At 42.4% G+C, this 16,711-nt stretch overlaps 1 pseudogene across 1 annotated transcript in view; it reads right to left on the reverse strand.

Annotated features, from left to right (window-relative positions):
- Positions 1-9,279, reverse strand: part of LOC308150134 (piwi-like protein 1) — a 181,014-nt pseudogene extending 171,735 nt beyond the window's left edge. The window contains exons 1-13 of the transcript in view: positions 9,251-9,279; positions 8,122-8,202; positions 7,811-8,008; positions 7,462-7,570; positions 7,238-7,364; positions 7,020-7,137; positions 6,776-6,890; positions 6,386-6,573; positions 5,921-5,993; positions 5,616-5,816; positions 4,919-5,012; positions 4,739-4,818; positions 4,429-4,582 (exon numbers count right to left, since the gene is read on the reverse strand). The product of the transcript in view is annotated as a piwi-like protein 1 (transcript). The remainder of the gene's footprint in view (positions 1-4,428; positions 4,583-4,738; positions 4,819-4,918; positions 5,013-5,615; positions 5,817-5,920; positions 5,994-6,385; positions 6,574-6,775; positions 6,891-7,019; positions 7,138-7,237; positions 7,365-7,461; positions 7,571-7,810; positions 8,009-8,121; positions 8,203-9,250) is intronic.
- Positions 9,280-16,711: the final 7,432 nt, after the last annotated feature.

The following is a 16,711-nucleotide window of genomic DNA, read 5'->3' on the forward strand; positions in this document are numbered from 1 at the left end:
GAGGAATGCCTCCTGAGCAACGACTCCAGGCGGATGTGGCAGGGGGTTCAGCAGATGACAAACTTCAGAGCCAACAGGCTCACAGCCGCAGAGGACGACCCCCTGCTGGCGGGAAAGCTGAACACCTTCTACGCCCGGTTCGACGAGGGGCGAACGGAGGTAACCGCAACACAAACACCACTCTCTCCAGCTCTCAGCAGCCTCACCCTCACAGAGCATGAGGTGAGACGCGTACTGAAGGCGGTGGACCCCAGGAAAGCCTCGGGGCCGGATGGCGTCCTGGGACGGGTGCTGAGAGACTGCGCCGACCAGCTGGCCGGGGTTTTCACCAACATCTTTAACCAGTCCCTGTCCCAGGCCACCGTCCCACCCTGCCTGAAAACCTCAACTATCATCCCAGTCCCGAAGAAAAGCACGGTGAGCTGCCTAAACGACTACCGCCCGGTGGCACTTACACCAATCATCATGAAGTGCTTCGAGAAACTAGTCCGGGCCCACATACTCACACGCCTCCCGCCCAACCTGGATCCATACCAGTTCGCCTACAGAGCCCACAGGTCCACAGAGGACGCCATAGCGACGACTCTCCACGCCACTCTATCCCACCTGGAGAGGGGAAACAGCTACGCGAGACTGCTCTTCGTGGACGTCAGCTCCGCCTTCAACACCATCCTTCCAGACAGGCTAGTGACCAAACTACTAGACCTGGGTCTATCACACTCTATATGTGCGTGGATCAAGGACTTCCTGACCGACCGCCCCCAGAGGGTGCGGGTGGGCCCCCACACCTCCACAGCCCTCAGCCTCAGCACTGGGTCCCCCCAGGGCTGCGTGCTAAGCCCCATCCTCTACAACCCCTACACCCACGACTTCACCCCCGTCCACCCCAGCAACTACATCGTAAAGTTTGCAGACGACACCACCGTGGTGGGATGTATCTCGGGGGGGGACGAGGCGGCGTACAGGGATGAGGTAGAGCAACTGAGCAAGCTGTGCAAGGTTAACAACCTGCTGCTAAACAAGTCAAAGACCCAGGAATTCATCGTAGACTTCAGGAGGAAAAAGTCCGAGATCCAGCCCCTGCTCATCGACGGAGAGAGCGTGGAGAGAGTCTCAACCCTCCGATTCCTGGGACATCACATGCGGGATGACCTGGCCTGGAAGGACAACACAAAAGGCACCATCAAGAGGGCACAACAGCGGCTATACACCCTGAGATGCCTCAGGAAAGAACACAACAAGCAGGAGATACTGGTGGCCTTCTACCGCGGCGCAGTGGAGAGCATCCTCACCTACGGCATCTGCAACTGGTTCTACAGCTGCACAACAGCGGAGAGAAACACGCTACAGAGAGTCGTGAGAACAGCACAGAAGATCACCGGCGCCCCCCTCCCCTCTCTGGAAGAGCTGTACAACACACGCTGTCTCAGGAAGGCCTCCAAGATCTCCAGGGACCCGACCCACCCTGGGCACGTACACTTTATCAGGCTGCCCTCGAAAAGGAGGTACAGGACCCCGGCCGCTAAGACAAACAGACTGAAGAACTGCTTCTACCACAGGGCCGTCAAGGCCCTGAACACAGCAAAGGCCTAAGTTCTGGGCCCAGGACAGTCTGGACGGATTGTATGGCAGCTAGTGCTGAGGCACAAACATGTACATTTCAAGCCTGCAAACTGTGACACTTTAAATAACGTGAAAAAATACTTTTGTGCAATATGACAACCCTAGTTGACTATCTGTGCAGTATAGTACAGTGGATTGTGTACATAGCCTTTATTTATGTAAACCAGCTCCTTACCTTCTTGTGATTTTATTCTTTTTCTAAAAGTTTTTTTTTTTCCCTTTCCTAACACCAGGGGAGCCACCCCTCCTTGATTTCGTTGTTTGGTACCTGTACTGTAGCAATGACAATAAAGTCCATTCATTCATTCATTCATTCATTGTATCCAGCATTATACATGGCATGCCCTTCATGGGACATCAGCACATTAGCTGTGTTGGTCCTAAATACTTTTTTTTTTTTTTTACTTTCATTTAATTTCACTTTGATTTCATCAAGGTAAATTAAATGGTTTCCTAACACTAAGCCAAAAAAAACACTACATGTATGAGAAAGGACTTCATCAAATTAATGTAATCATGTAATTCATAATCATGCACACCCCAGTTAAGTGTTGGATAAAAATGATAAATGCAGTACATGGTTTTGAAAAGGAACATGCTGATCAGAAGGATGCCCTTATCCTTCCACTGTGGGTTCCAGGCCACTTTGTCCTGTGTGTAAGTGTACTATACCCATATATATATACAGTACACAGAGCATAACGTTATGGTGAATGAATGAATGAATGAATGGTCTTTATTGTCATTGCTATAGTACAGGTACCAAACAACGAAATTTGGGAGGGGTGGCTCCCCTGGTGCTAGGAAAGAAAAAAAAACAAAAAAAAACTAAAAAGACAAGAAGGGAAAGGAGCTGGTTTACATAAATAAAGGCTATGTACACTATCCACTATACTATACTGTACAGATAAAACACTGCTGTACTCTATGCTATACCTATTCTAACATTTCCTATTTCTCTGCAACCTTATGTACCCTAGGGTTGTCATATTGCACATAGTGTTATTGCACATTCATTTAAAGTGTCGCAGTTTGCAGGCTTGAAATGTACACATTTGTGCCTCAGCACTACACCTGATTTTTCAATCCAGCAGCTGCCATCAATCCGTCCAGACTGTCCAGGGCCCAGAACCTAGGTCTTTGCTGTGTTCAGGGCCTGGATGGCCCTGGGGTAGAAGCTGAGCTTCAGTCTGTTTGTCCTTGCGAACATGGTCCTGTACCGCCTGTTCGAGGGCAGCCGAGCAAAGTGTTCGTACCCAGGGTGGGATGGGTCTCTGGAGATCTTGGAGGCCTTCCTGAGGCAGCGTGTGTTGTACAGCTCTTCCAGAGAGGGGAGGGGGGCGCCGGTGATCTTCTGGGCCGTTCTCACGACTCTCTGTAGCGCATTCCTCTCTGCGGCTGTGCAGCTGGAGAACCAGTTGCAGATGCAGTAGGTGAGGATGCTCTCCACTGCGCAGCGGTAGAAGGCCACCAGTATCTCCTGTCTGGTGTGGTCCTTCCTGAGGACTCTCAGGAAGAAGAGCCGCTGTTGTGCCTTCTTGATGATGGCTGCTGTGTTGTTCTTCCAGGACAGGTCATCCTGTATGTGCACCCCCAGGAATCGGAGGGTTGAGACTCTCTCCACGCTCCCTCCGTCGATGAGCAGGGGCTGGACCTCAGATTTTTTCCTCCTGAAGTCCACGATGATTTCCTGGGTCTTTGACTGGTTCAGCAGCAGGTTGTTAAATGAACATTCGTAATGTAGTCTCTGATGTTCATGGTCAACTAAATCAGGCTATTTTGTGAAACAAATAATGTTCCCGCAAATGGGTTAACCGAGCAGCCTCGCACCTAACGCTAGCTTCGAACTATTCATAGCATAAACGTTGGTAAATGTCATAAACGACACAGTATTGGCAGGGGATGCTGGAAAAACATGCAGCTAAAATTCAGGGAACATTTGGACAATAAGAGACACAAGGTGTGGTCGCATGGTCTAATTACAGGGCAATATGCGCGGGGCAAAAATTATCTATAGCCTCTAAAATCACCACGAACAGAACGGCAGAGGTACGGGTAAGCAGGGCTCATATCGGTGTCATCAAAGGTAAAAGTTGGTTTTCTTTAACTCAGCTGATAGCATTACCTTGCTGTTGGTTGTTTACCGAATGCTCCATCTGACTGTCACACTGTGATTTTACTTGTGTAAACAATTAATGAGTAACGTTAGACGGTTTTGTGCGTGTACTCTCATGTAGGCTTGCAATACTTTGTATTGATGAGCTGATGATCTTTCATTGTGACTGTCAGTCGCAAGTTTATATTCTACGGATGTTGTTCAGTGCTGTATGCGCGCTCCCGGTTCCCTGTGTACTTCATATTCAATGAGCTGATGATCTTTCTGTGTGTGTGTGTGTCTTGGCCGTATCTGTCAGTCACATGTATATGTTCAGTGCTGTATGCGCGTTCTGCATGTTCTGCTGCAGCTGTAGGATATCTTGGTATTTGATCACCTTCTATATAAAAATCACCGGTTCGGCTTTAATGGCTTATCCAAATTTTTTTACATTTTATTTTGCCACCCTTTAGTTTTTGCTGAAATTACGTCTTTGTTTTGAGCGCCAGTGCGCGTTTCATGCGCGTGCAATTAAAATGTTTTTACCACTCCGCCACTAATGTGAAACATCCTAGAGGAAACACTGAAGACATGTAGGCCTTAATACGCTCTAATTGCCATCTCGTACTAAAATATGTTGGTAGAAAGACATGAACAATTATTATGTTAGAAATCCTCAATTAAGGTGTAGGTCCTTAAGGTCCTCTTACGTGTAGTCCTTTCTCATGGTGCTGATTGAGTCCATGATCTGTGGCACTTCGTAGTTGACCACACTCTGCAGCATCCCGTCCCCCACTCCGTCTCTGTAGATAATGATGCGTGAGGGTAGGCACTGGTTTTGCTTCAGCCAGGCCTTCAGTGCACCTGGGAAAGAGAGCCTGCACTTAGGATACTAGGGATCATTCTCATGCTTCTCTGAGGGATTATGTTGAAAAGAAGACTTGGAAGAGATTGTTACAATGTGGCAGTCAGTGGTCAATTTTGATATGGTATCTTATTTGAAATGCTTTGTTGTTTCACTGAACTTGCCTTGCAGAGCCACTTTCAAGCCATCCATGATCTCCTGACCACGGCTCTGAACCACACACTTGGAGAACCACCTGGAAAACAAGAGGAATCAGTTGGTACTGGCTACCAACATTGGTGGTAAAGAGCACATTCATAACCCAAGGCCATACTTCTCCATGCTCATCCACATACCTGGACATGCCCTTATTGAGACTGGCCAAATGGACCTCTTCCCTGCAGCTATGTCGTGGTAGCAGTCAATGCCCACGATCATCAGCTGCTGGAGCTGTGAAACAGAGTTACACCTTACAAAGTTTGGTTTAGCACATGCTTCTATTGAGATACATGGAGTGGAACATAAGATTGTGGATGGAGATCACATAGGTGTGAAATGTGTGGTTGTAGAAATAGAACACGCTGTAGAAATTGTACCTGCACCCATGTGAGGTAGTCAGTCAGATAAATGTTATCCACATTAAAAAGGGGAAGTTTACCCAAAATTCATGTTCATGTGTATTTCTGGTCAATCCATAATGCATACCATCTCAAACTATCATAATTTCAAAACGTATCATAGCTATCAAAACTCAAAGTCTATGTTTACTTCCTAAAAAAGCCCCAGAGTTAATATAATCTGGAATAGGGAATCTTGGGCAATTTGGAACATCAGGACTGATGACGGCATTCAAAGCGAGATATCTTGACCATTTATATATATATCTTCATCTTTTTTAAATGTGTCTATTGAATAATGAAAACAACAAATAATAAAATGCCACTTTAAACTTATCATGAGCTTTGGTCTGTATGTGCACAGCCGTTTTTTTATATATTGGGCCCCAACAACATTTGTGACTTTGGGTTTATTTCAATTCACTGTGCGACTTACTGGGATCTCCACACTCCAGAGCTCTCCTCCCATCTTGCAGTTCATCTGCAGGGCAATCTTGGTGGCCACAGTCATGACGACCTGTTGGCGGGAAAGGGTGCGAGCCAACACACACTGGCTGGGGGTGGGACAGTCCACACACAGGTACTTTTTCACACTGTCATACTTATCCTTCCTGTTGCTGGGGAGGATCACCACCACCTGAGGAGGTAACACACATGCTTTAGTCCTCATTCAACACCTAGAGGTGGTTACCTGGACACAGATTAAGACGATTGCTAGACATGTTATGCTCAGAGACTAACCATCTGGGTGGTCTCTGTAACGTTGTGCTGCAGAGCCCTGAGCAGAGACTCCTGGCGGTCCTCGTACTCCACCCTGTACACAGACCAAAACTGTCAAAGCACTGGGACATCTAACCAATGGGACTTCCACTGATGTTACCATGTTCATTTTGAGATAACACCCAAGTATGATTGGCAAAGAATACTCAAGGCTTTGTAAAACACCTGTGGTACAATACTGCAGCTTAAAGTACTCAAGCTTGGAACCTTAATTCTAGCTGTGCCCATTCACAGCTGGACTCACCGTTGTAATTAACTTAGGTATCATATGTTGCTCCCTGCCACTAGGTGGTGCCTTAGTACTGTGTGTGTGTGTGTGTGTGTGTGTGTGTGTGTGTGTGTGTGTGTGTGTGTGTGTGTGTGTGTGTGTGTGTGTGTGTTTGTGCCTCCTTCCACAGTCTCCTCCAACCCAGAGTGAGAACTCACATAACAGGCCTCTGCATGCGGATGCCCATGGGTGGGGACACCTTGTTTAAGCCGTCCAGGAGGGCGTGGGCTACGTCAGCGTTGCGGTGGGTAAGGAACATGATCCAGTTGTCCAGTGGCCGGCTGCTGATCAGGGGGATCCCCCCCATTTCTTTGGACCAGTCTGCTGCCCAAGCGTTGTACTCGTACTGGGAGACAAAAAGTTTGTATCAATCACAGATTATGACATTGACATATACATGCAAATACATGACCAGCAAACATTCTTGTTTGGAGCTAGATCAGTACATGTTGCAGTAAAACAGAAATGTTTAGCAAGAGCTTCAAACTGCAGGTAACAAGTACTGTAATAAGCCACACTGGGGACATCATTTCTGATGTATTCAATACCGATCTGGATCCTTGGATAATCCTCTCAGCAGGGAGGACTCTGCCTGTGAGGTTCAGGAGTTTGTTGTCAAAGTTGAGCCCCCAGGTATTAATTTCAGCCTCAGCCTCAGGGTTCCTGCAAGGTGGTCAGTTTTGCAATCAACGTTGTGATATCAATATTGTAACCACTTAAAGCTGGGGTGTAGAGTCAACATTACATCAGTGCAAGGCTGCTCATAGTCAAACCATATAGAGTGTGACGTACTTGTGGATGTTATTGACAAAGCGATTGAGACGCTGCTCCCTCTGCTCTGGGTTCAGTCTGGTGTGGGTGGCCAGGTCCTTCATGATGTTGAAGTCACTGCGCATCTTGTCCGTCAGGCCTATAAAAAAAAACAAAAAGTAGCAGTGTATATAATACTAAAATAAATACTGTCCATAAGTAGTGTTTGTGAGGTTTCTCTAGTGTCAAGTCAGTGGTACCTGTAAGGTAGCAGAACTCTGGGATGAGCATGGCTGGGCCAGTGGGCGGCCCCCCAGAAGGGCCCATCTTCTTCACATGGCTTACCAGAAGGGCCTGCCGGTTGTCGGTGATGTCCAGACTATATTGCTGAATGAAAGTGTTAAATCATAATGAGTTCAGTGGTTGCTGTGACACATGGTCAGTGATATGGTCTGATAGTTTAAGTTTATGAGACAACACCTACAGTTTTGTAGTATTCTTTGAAGGAGATGTCAGAGTTCCCTCTCTTGAATGTGTTAGTAGGAGTGTGGTCCCATGCGATATCATCAAACCTGTAGGTCTTGTTATTGTACCTGAGAGAAAAAATTCCCATAGACAGTTGGTTGTTATAAATGTGAATGTTTCTTTGCAACAATGTAAAAGTGGTTATTATAAGGTTGAATAAACATTTGGTTATAATTTTTTTAAATAAATATGAATATGCACAAATCAAAGTAGAGCTTAGTGCTTAGTACCTACTCTGCATTACTGTAAAGCGTTACCGTAGAGAAACAACAGTTGTATCTCTGCGTTCATCTAGTGGTGGGTCTTACTTGGTGAGGACAATTTGGCCCACCAGCTCCTTGGTGCAGGCCTCCATGAAGCGCTGGTCCCCACACTGCTGCTTGAGATTGCCCATGAAAGTGAGCACTGTTTCACTGCGCAGCACCTTGTGGCTCACATCCATACTCAGCATGATGCTCGACTCATACTGCAGGATGGTGGTGGTGAAGCCAGGCCAGATGGTCAGTCTGAAGAGCACATGCATACAACATGCCACACAATGAAGGACACAACAACATCTTTATTCTGTCTCTTTTGTCTTTATGGGTAAAACCACTGCCGAGACAGGTAAGGCACAGACCTGTGCTGTGGGATATTGAGTGGGTCATTTGGGTCGTAGTAATGGCGTCCAATTTGTTGCATGTTTAGCATCCGCAGCACCCTAGAACAAACAGAGAAAAACATTTTTAATCGAGTGGGCTGAAATAAACAACACAACAACGATAATCAGTGTTGCAGTATATCTCTCTGTGGCACGCTAAGTGCTGGCAGGCATTGTTGCATTGAGCAAAGTTTGCGAGTTCACACAAGGCCATAAAAGGTTCTTCAGAATACTTTAAGGCTACATTGAGGTGCAACAAAGTAATTTATAGAACCTTTTTTTATTTTATCAAATAGGTTCTATTTGTAACCTTTTCCTATCTAACCTATCTCATTACATGCATCACACATGTTTGAAGTTGGCATGTCACAGATATAATACAGTTAGAATCAAACAAGAACCAACATCACAGGGACATTGGCTAGTGAGATATTAGTAATGACCGGCCCTCCACTTCATACAATATACAAATTTTCATATTTAAATGGCACTGCACACAGGTTCAATGAAATCCCAGGTCGCGCAACTTGTGACTGAACATGTTGAATGTATCAGCATTTTGATGTTTTCTCGAGCTGTGGTTTTAGTCGGACGCCCATATGTCCAAGAGGTGTTGTGTGTTTTGTAGCTGTCTGCTACCTGCATTCTCTTTCACAATCACAATCACCTTACGCAGTGTTACAACTAACCGTGAGGTGAGGTAAATTGGAACTGTTCACTCCTTGTATTTGAGACAACATCACACCCTTTCTGTTTGCTTTAGTGAGACAATATCTGTACCAATTGGTAGCAGACAGATGACTTTGTTGACTTTGTTTTTATTTATTTATCTTCACTGTCTTAGCCGTTCTCATGTATTGTATGTATTGTTTTATGTTGACCCTGACTCAGAGGTCCCTGAGTATTTCTGTTTATATGTTTGTTTTATTCTTGCCGGGGGCCTCTTGGCCAGATCATCATTGAAAATTCGAATTTGTTCTCAACTGATTTTATCTGGTATAAAGGTCAAATAAATAAATAAATAAAAAGTAATTTAACAGACAAGTTATTTGTGAATCGGTGGGTTGCCAAAATAATTTAAACAACCAATTGTTTTTAAATGTTTTACCGATCCACGTTTGGGAAAGACCACGTCATTTAATCGAGTCTGATAACACAACGCAGAGACATGCATCTTTCCACAGGTCAGCGTTTTATTAATATCTTCACATCCACATTATCATAATAAAGCTATATATATATAATAATATAAAACGGTACATTGGATATGACTTCAAAACAAACTATTGTTAACGAAAGGATGCTACTGCATATGCAACTTCAGTTTCCATAATAGTGCAGATAAGTACCTGTGCTTGATGAGAACATTACTTCAATAAACATGGTATTACAGTTACTACACATGGTTGTGTGGCTACGAAGACAGAAAGCAGACACAAAACAACATAAAAGTGGTAAAAGGTCAGATGGTCAGTCATATTAAGATCTTATTCATCCTGTGAGATATATATATATATATATACAGTATATAGTGTATATAGGCTATAGTCAAATAAAAATTGCAAGAAATATTCACCCATAATAAACTTGCACTCTTTTTCATAATGCGCTTTTTATATTCATATTCATTGCACGTGTACTGACTTTATACTAACCTACTTATACTTTATACTATATCTTAGTATATATACACTATATATAATATATATATATATATATATATATATATATATATATATATATATCAGTGGCGGGCGGTGCATTTCACACCTAGGCCTTCAGTGATGTCCGACACATTCCTACCTGAATTATTCTACCTCTTAATACCATCGTTATGACGCCATGGCTCTAGAAACTAGACAGAAACACAGTATAACCGGGCGTTGCATCACCTTAACATAGTCAGACAAGTACAACAGAGTTATATTAATATTTCCGAAGCATTTTTAATCAATAAATCCGCATTTACAATGAAGAGTGTTAAACTAACATCTTTAAGATCGCTACATTACCCACGTCTGTCGTCTCGTCCACCATAATAGCGACAAAGGGTGCCTTTTTAATCTCCATTTTGATCTCTTCTCCCACTTCAGCAATAGCAAAAATCAGGTCGTTTTGTATTTTGCCTGACGTCCCAGTAAACACTTTGTTTGTGGACAGGTGGTAATGTAAATCTGGGTTGTTTTCAGCCAGAAAAGAAAGAAGCTCAACGTAGTTTCCTGTTTGTGGACTCGGCGCTTTTATCGTGTCCCCTAAATGAAAGTTATTGTTTACCCAAAAACAGGACACAATCGATCAGTATTATCGATCAGTCAACGAAAGCTTTCGTTGTGGCGCTCCGTTTCCCTGGCACTTTCAAAAGTTTCACATCTACCGGCATAGTTACGCATCTCAATAGTGAATATCAATAGTGCGTATCAATAGTGCGTATCAATAGTGCGTATCAATAGTGCGTATCCAATCAAAAGACGTGCTGGGTGCTGACATCATTGAGCATTACAGCAGGCGCCGTTGTTGCTTTTGCTCGCATCTACGTAGGTTTACTAGGAACGCCACAGGTTTTCTCGTTCCAACGTTAAGTTACAGGTCGTATCCGCGGCACCGTTTATCGTGCAGGCTGGGCAGATTTTGGAGCCCCCTAGCAACACATTTTGATTGGATAAAAGCTCTAACATAAAGGCCAGCCCTCCAAATCTCAATCGGAGACTGGAAGCAGCGCAACCAAGAGGAAAGCTATGAAATGAAGAGAATAGACTATGGGGAATCATTAATACATATTTGTGGAAAAAATATATTAAAATAAAATGTATATTCTGATGATGTTTAGGCCAGCAGAGAAGGCCTTGCTGGCCCTGACGGCACACCACTGATATATATATATATATATATATATATATACATGGGCGTCACCACCATATATTTGGGGGGGACGTGTCCCCCCCACCTTTGAAACAAGGTCGTTTGGACCCCCCCACATTTGCCATCAAAAATATGTTGCATGACTGGTCAGCGTTATTTTCATTGCTTCACAATCAAATCCGTTCCACTTTATGAGTAGGGGATTGCCCATATCCAGAAATCCACTCCGCGTTTTACTTCTGTTTTTAACGGCACGCAGCATCAGACACGCACGCAGATTCAAAACATTCAGACTGAGGCAAGACGATATTTAGATCATCCACCAAGATGGATATAAGGATTTTTTTTTTCTAAGAAGAGAAAAGTAAGTCAAAGTCATCCAAGTTTTCCCGTGAGTGGCCAAACAGCAACATTGCGTTCTCCCAAGGTCAAACACAGCCAGCTTTTCTGATAAGAATGTTAGCACCTTATGAGACATTCTCTGTATTAGCAATAGAATTAGCATAGCCTACTAGCAACCAAATACGAGCTAGATCAGCTATATGGCACTAGCAGTTTTGTTAGGCATTACTAGTGCGGTTAGACATGTTTAAATGCAGAACAGACACAGGCGAAATGTCATCAAAAGCACAGAATGGCGACAAACACCTCACAGTGCTTACCTGTCCTGTCATTATTGCATCTCCTGCCCGTGTTCATTGCCCTGAGCATTTGCACTATTTAATTTGGCCATTGCACCCACCCAAAGAATCAATTTTGCATCTGATTGCTTGAGCTAGGGTTAAAAAATAAGAAGAAAACACCTGTTCCATTTATTTTTCTATTTCTAAAATGCTTGTGATTGTATTTTTTGTATTGATGATTGTATTTCTATGTCAAATGTTCTATTAGAGAAAAACAATATGAACAAGTGCTCAATGCATCCCCATTTCTCCTGATATAGGTGGTTGAGAGTGAGAGTGAGTCAGAGGCAGGGGCAGCAGGCAGGGGCAGTGGAGACAGCTCTAATTCACTCTTTGATTTTGTTTGTTTGTTATAGTTGTATGCTCTGCAATGCACTGAAGAGGGCTAAGTTTGATTGTAATAGGCTCTGAGTAGCCTAGGTAGATATTTAATGTTTCCTCATAACTTTTTATTCAATTTGTTGACTCAAAGTTACCTCATTCTTTTCTAATTCACTCTTTGATTCTTTTTGAATCTTCATATTTAATAAAGTACCTAAAAAGTGCCACGTGTCAGTGTCAGGCCTCTGTGAGTTAAACCAAAACATAATAGTAGTCAGTAATTGCAGACCATGCCAGCTCCAAGGAAAAACAAAGAAAGAGGGAGATTATTTTGGGTGTAAAACGCACCAGAATGCAGGAAATTGAATCTAGTATTTAAAAAATTTCGGGGGGAGGACCCCCAGTCCCCCCGAAAAATAAGTGTCCCCCCCACATTCAAAAAGCTGCTGACGCCCATGTATATATATATATATATATATATATATATATATATATATATATATATATATATATATATATATATACTGTAATACCGTACACCATGCACTGTCCATACATTCATGCCTTTTGCACTGCACTATTTGCATCTGGTTAGATGCCGAACTGCGTTTCGTTGCTTCTGTAATAAAGTTGAATCTAATCTAATCTAATTAGTGCACACATAAAAACATGATTAAGAATAATAAATACAAACAGAGATATTGTTTTTTGCAAAACAATCCCTCAAATTTGTACAGTTTAATCTGGAATCATATTTGATTGGATGTGTAATTATTAAACAATACTTGCATGTTATGAAGTGTATTCTCATAAATACACATAAAAGAACAGTAGGACAAATGACGTTTAAACTGATGCTGTTTTCGAGATATGAGTGCAGTTCCATATTGTTATGATGTGCTCGTTGCGCAGAACTGTTTCACTGGGTGACATTTCTTTTCTATGGGGATTTGCCGTCATTGTCCTCATGCAGTCAGTATAGATTAATATTAATTTGGGGCGTTTCACTGAACATTTATAGGCAACTATGGGCATTAAAAGGGTGGGACAAGATGCTTGTTCACGTGCGCAAAAGTGTCAGTTGGGTGGGTCATTTTTTTTATACGGTGCCATTTGGACTTCCTAACTTGTGAAAAATAAATTGTTGATTTATCTATATTTTAATGTTCTATTATATAAAGGACATATCTAGCTTGCTGAAAAACATAGTGGTCGAGCTCAGGCACCTAAATTGTATTTTATTTAGAATAACCTCTGTAGTTGAATAGGGCGAGTGTCTCCAGAACAGAGTGGACACATAACAGGGTGGACACTAACAGGGTGGACATTTTGAGTTTAAGTTAGCCTTTAGCCTGCCTGTGCTGTGTTAGCATAATGCCTAGAATGACCATGAATACTTGATGAGGAATCTAATTTGCACTAAATACTTTTTGAAATTATTCAATTTGATTGATCTCCTCAATATTTAGGCATAACAGGGTGGACACGTTATGGTCCACCACATTAAACTCACTGGATAAAAACATAAAAATCAGATGGTAAAAGATCACACAGCTTACAACATTTGAAATCCCCTCCACTGATGTGATGTCACCTCATGAGAGTGATGTGATTGAGAAATATGGTTTTCTTTTAAAAGGGACATTAACACAGCATAACAGGGTGGACAGTGATCGCAGGGACAAGCATACAACCTTAATTTTTTGTAAAAAAAAAGATATAAAACTATATTTGATTTCAATAGATATTGATCAGGAAAATGAAATAATAATAACATATTTGGAAATGTATATGTTTTTAATAGTTATTTTTTGGATTGAAGTTGAATGAACAACACTGGGGACATCCCAAATCCCATGCAAAATCCCATTTACATCTTTAACCAAAGCTTTTAAAATGTAGAAAACAACAACTTAGAAGCCCATATCATTGTATTCATAATAAATAACACTTGACTATACATGAAAAACCTAATGGAATTAGTATTTGTCCAAATTTAGACAAAATACAACATGATTTGTACTGGGGACGGAAAAGGCACCGTATAAAAAAAATGACCCGATTGTGATTTCTAAAGGGAAACAGGCGTGGGACTTGCGTGCGCACCGTTTTACAAATCTGAATGTTGGTGCGCGTTAACGTTCTTGCTTGTCTATGTATGCAAGCTTTTTACACCAATCCTACGCAAAGCTTTATAAATGAGGCCCCAGGGATCTCACAGGATGCTAAAACAACGCTGCTAAACGAAAATCCAGGCTTATTTTGATAAGTCTTGCGAGATTGGATTTTCCTTTAGCAATGTTGATGGAATACTCCCCAGGATAGAGGAATGCTGATCTTAATATACTGTAGATAATGACTAAAAAACTAATTAAATACATGTAATATGATTAGTCTTAAAGTAGCTATCATTGATTTCTGCAAATAGTTTTAGATTTCTATGACCTAACTTTTGTGCATTACTTTTTCAAAACTTGATTTGAAGCTATACCATACATCATGTGTTTACAAATTCTAAACAAAAACAAACAATACAGCAATAGGTCCTTCTTTGGTTATGAAGAGGTACAAAGCTTGTTCTACATTGATTAATGTATTTAGGAGTAATATTAATCATAATCTAGGAGTCTTTTTTTAGGACGTAACAAAATCACTGACAGCTGCTACAAAGGACTCCTAAGACAGCAACAGCTTATAATAATCGTCATCACTAGGCATGGGAATTGATAAGATGTTATTGATACCGATTCCATTATCGATTCTGCTTATCGGTTCGATTCTTCTATTGATTCCCTATCCATTTTCTGTGTGGAAAAAAGTAGGCCTACACAGGTTTTATTATCGAGTCTCTGAACACAGTGTACAAATATCCAAAACTAAATAAAAGAATGGAAAATAAATGAAATGGTCCTTTTCTCAAAAGGATATAACTTTGAAAACAAATATAAAACTGATAAACTCAACAATGTCTCATGTCTGCTTTCTCTGGGAGGGTCTGTAGCAACCGTCTGTCATCATCAGAAATGCGCTACAGAGAGTCGTGAGAACAGCACAGAAGATCACCGGCGCCCCCCTCCCCTCTCTGGAAGAGCTGTACGACACACGCTGTCTCAGGAAGGCCTCCAAGATCTCCAGGGACCCAACCCACCCTGGGTACGAACACTTTACCCGGCTGCCCTCGAAAAGGCGGTTCAGGACCTTGGCCGCAAGGACAAACAGACTGAAGAACAGCTTCTATCACAGGGCCGTCCAGGCCCTGAACACAGCAAAGACCTAGGTTCTGGGCCCTGGACAGTCTGGACGGATTGATGGCAGCTGCTGGACTGAAAAAATCAGGTGTAGTGCTGAGGCACAAATATGTACATTTCAAGCCTGCAAACTGCGACACTTTAAATAAATGTGCAATAACACTATTGTGCAATATGACAACCCTAGTCGTCTATCTGTACAGTATAGTACAGTGGATAGTGTACATAGCCTTTATTTATGTAAACCAGCTCCTTCCCTTCTTGTGATTTTTTTTTTTTTCCTAACACCAGGGGAGCCACCCCTCCTAAATGTCGTTGTTTGGTACCTGTACTGTAGCAATGACAATAAAGACCATTCATTCATTCATTCATTCATTCATTCATTCAAATGGATGAAATGGGAGAATATTTATACAGCGTTCGTTTTCATTTAGGGTTTCTTCGTCAAAGAAAATATCTGCTAAGCCTGCCTGCGTGGCACTAATGTTATTAGCATAGGATATTTACCCTCAGAGACGGACGCGTTGCTCACTTGGGAGGCAGTGGCACTCTGCGTCGAAAGATGTTTCAACATATTGCTGGTGTTTCCACCATTATCATTTTTACAGATGTTACAAATAGCCATGTTAGTAATTTTTCCTTGCCATGCTTTGGACCTTTTCTCAACTGGAACCGGTTCTCCATTCCCATCCCTTGCAGCAACAGTTTATAATAATCGTCATCACGTTTGACCTTTCGAGATTCCAGTGTGCCCTTCATCAGTGGGGCCCTCAGTTTTACGTGACCTGTGATCTGTCCAGGAAAAAACTCAGTGCCCAGTCTCCCAAAAGTTTCCTAGCTAACGTGACAGTTTATTTCTCCCAACAGAGCCAGAGGACTGACCTCCCAGCACAGATTTTACAATCGTTGCTTCCTCTGCACTGTGGCTGGGTTTCTGAGAGAAATAAAGTACAACTTTAGTTACAAAGCTTTTTGGATACTAAGCACGGGTCTCTATGGGGTATAACTTCTGCCCTATTTCTGGTAAGGTTCATGTGGTTAGGAAAAACTCTTGGCCCTACATAATGAAAGGGGTGGGGACTTCATTGTCATCTTTAATCAGTGCATTCACAAACACAGGACTTTTACCATAGCTGTATGAGCTGTTGAAGATGAGGTAATGTGTTTTAATTATGTCTCTCTGAGTTATTCAGTCTCTCAGTCCCTAGTCCTTTGTGCAAATCTGGATTTTCATTTCCATAGTAAAACTCAATCACAAACTCACAATAGTACGGTATTGGGTCAGTATTGGGTCAGTATTGGGTCAAATGCACATGAAAGAGATAATACATGTCTTTTTCCTTATTTATTTTTTTCTTTTCTCACACACACACACACACCTTGTCCTTCTGTATTTGAGACCTCCTTTCTCCTTTAATCCCTCCCCTCTCTTACAACCTTTCCCCACCCCTTCTCTCT

The sequence above is a fragment of the Nansenia antarctica genome, assembly GCF_963989245.1.
Source record: "Nansenia antarctica genome assembly, chromosome: 2".
Lineage (NCBI taxonomy): Eukaryota > Metazoa > Chordata > Actinopteri > Argentiniformes > Microstomatidae > Nansenia > Nansenia antarctica.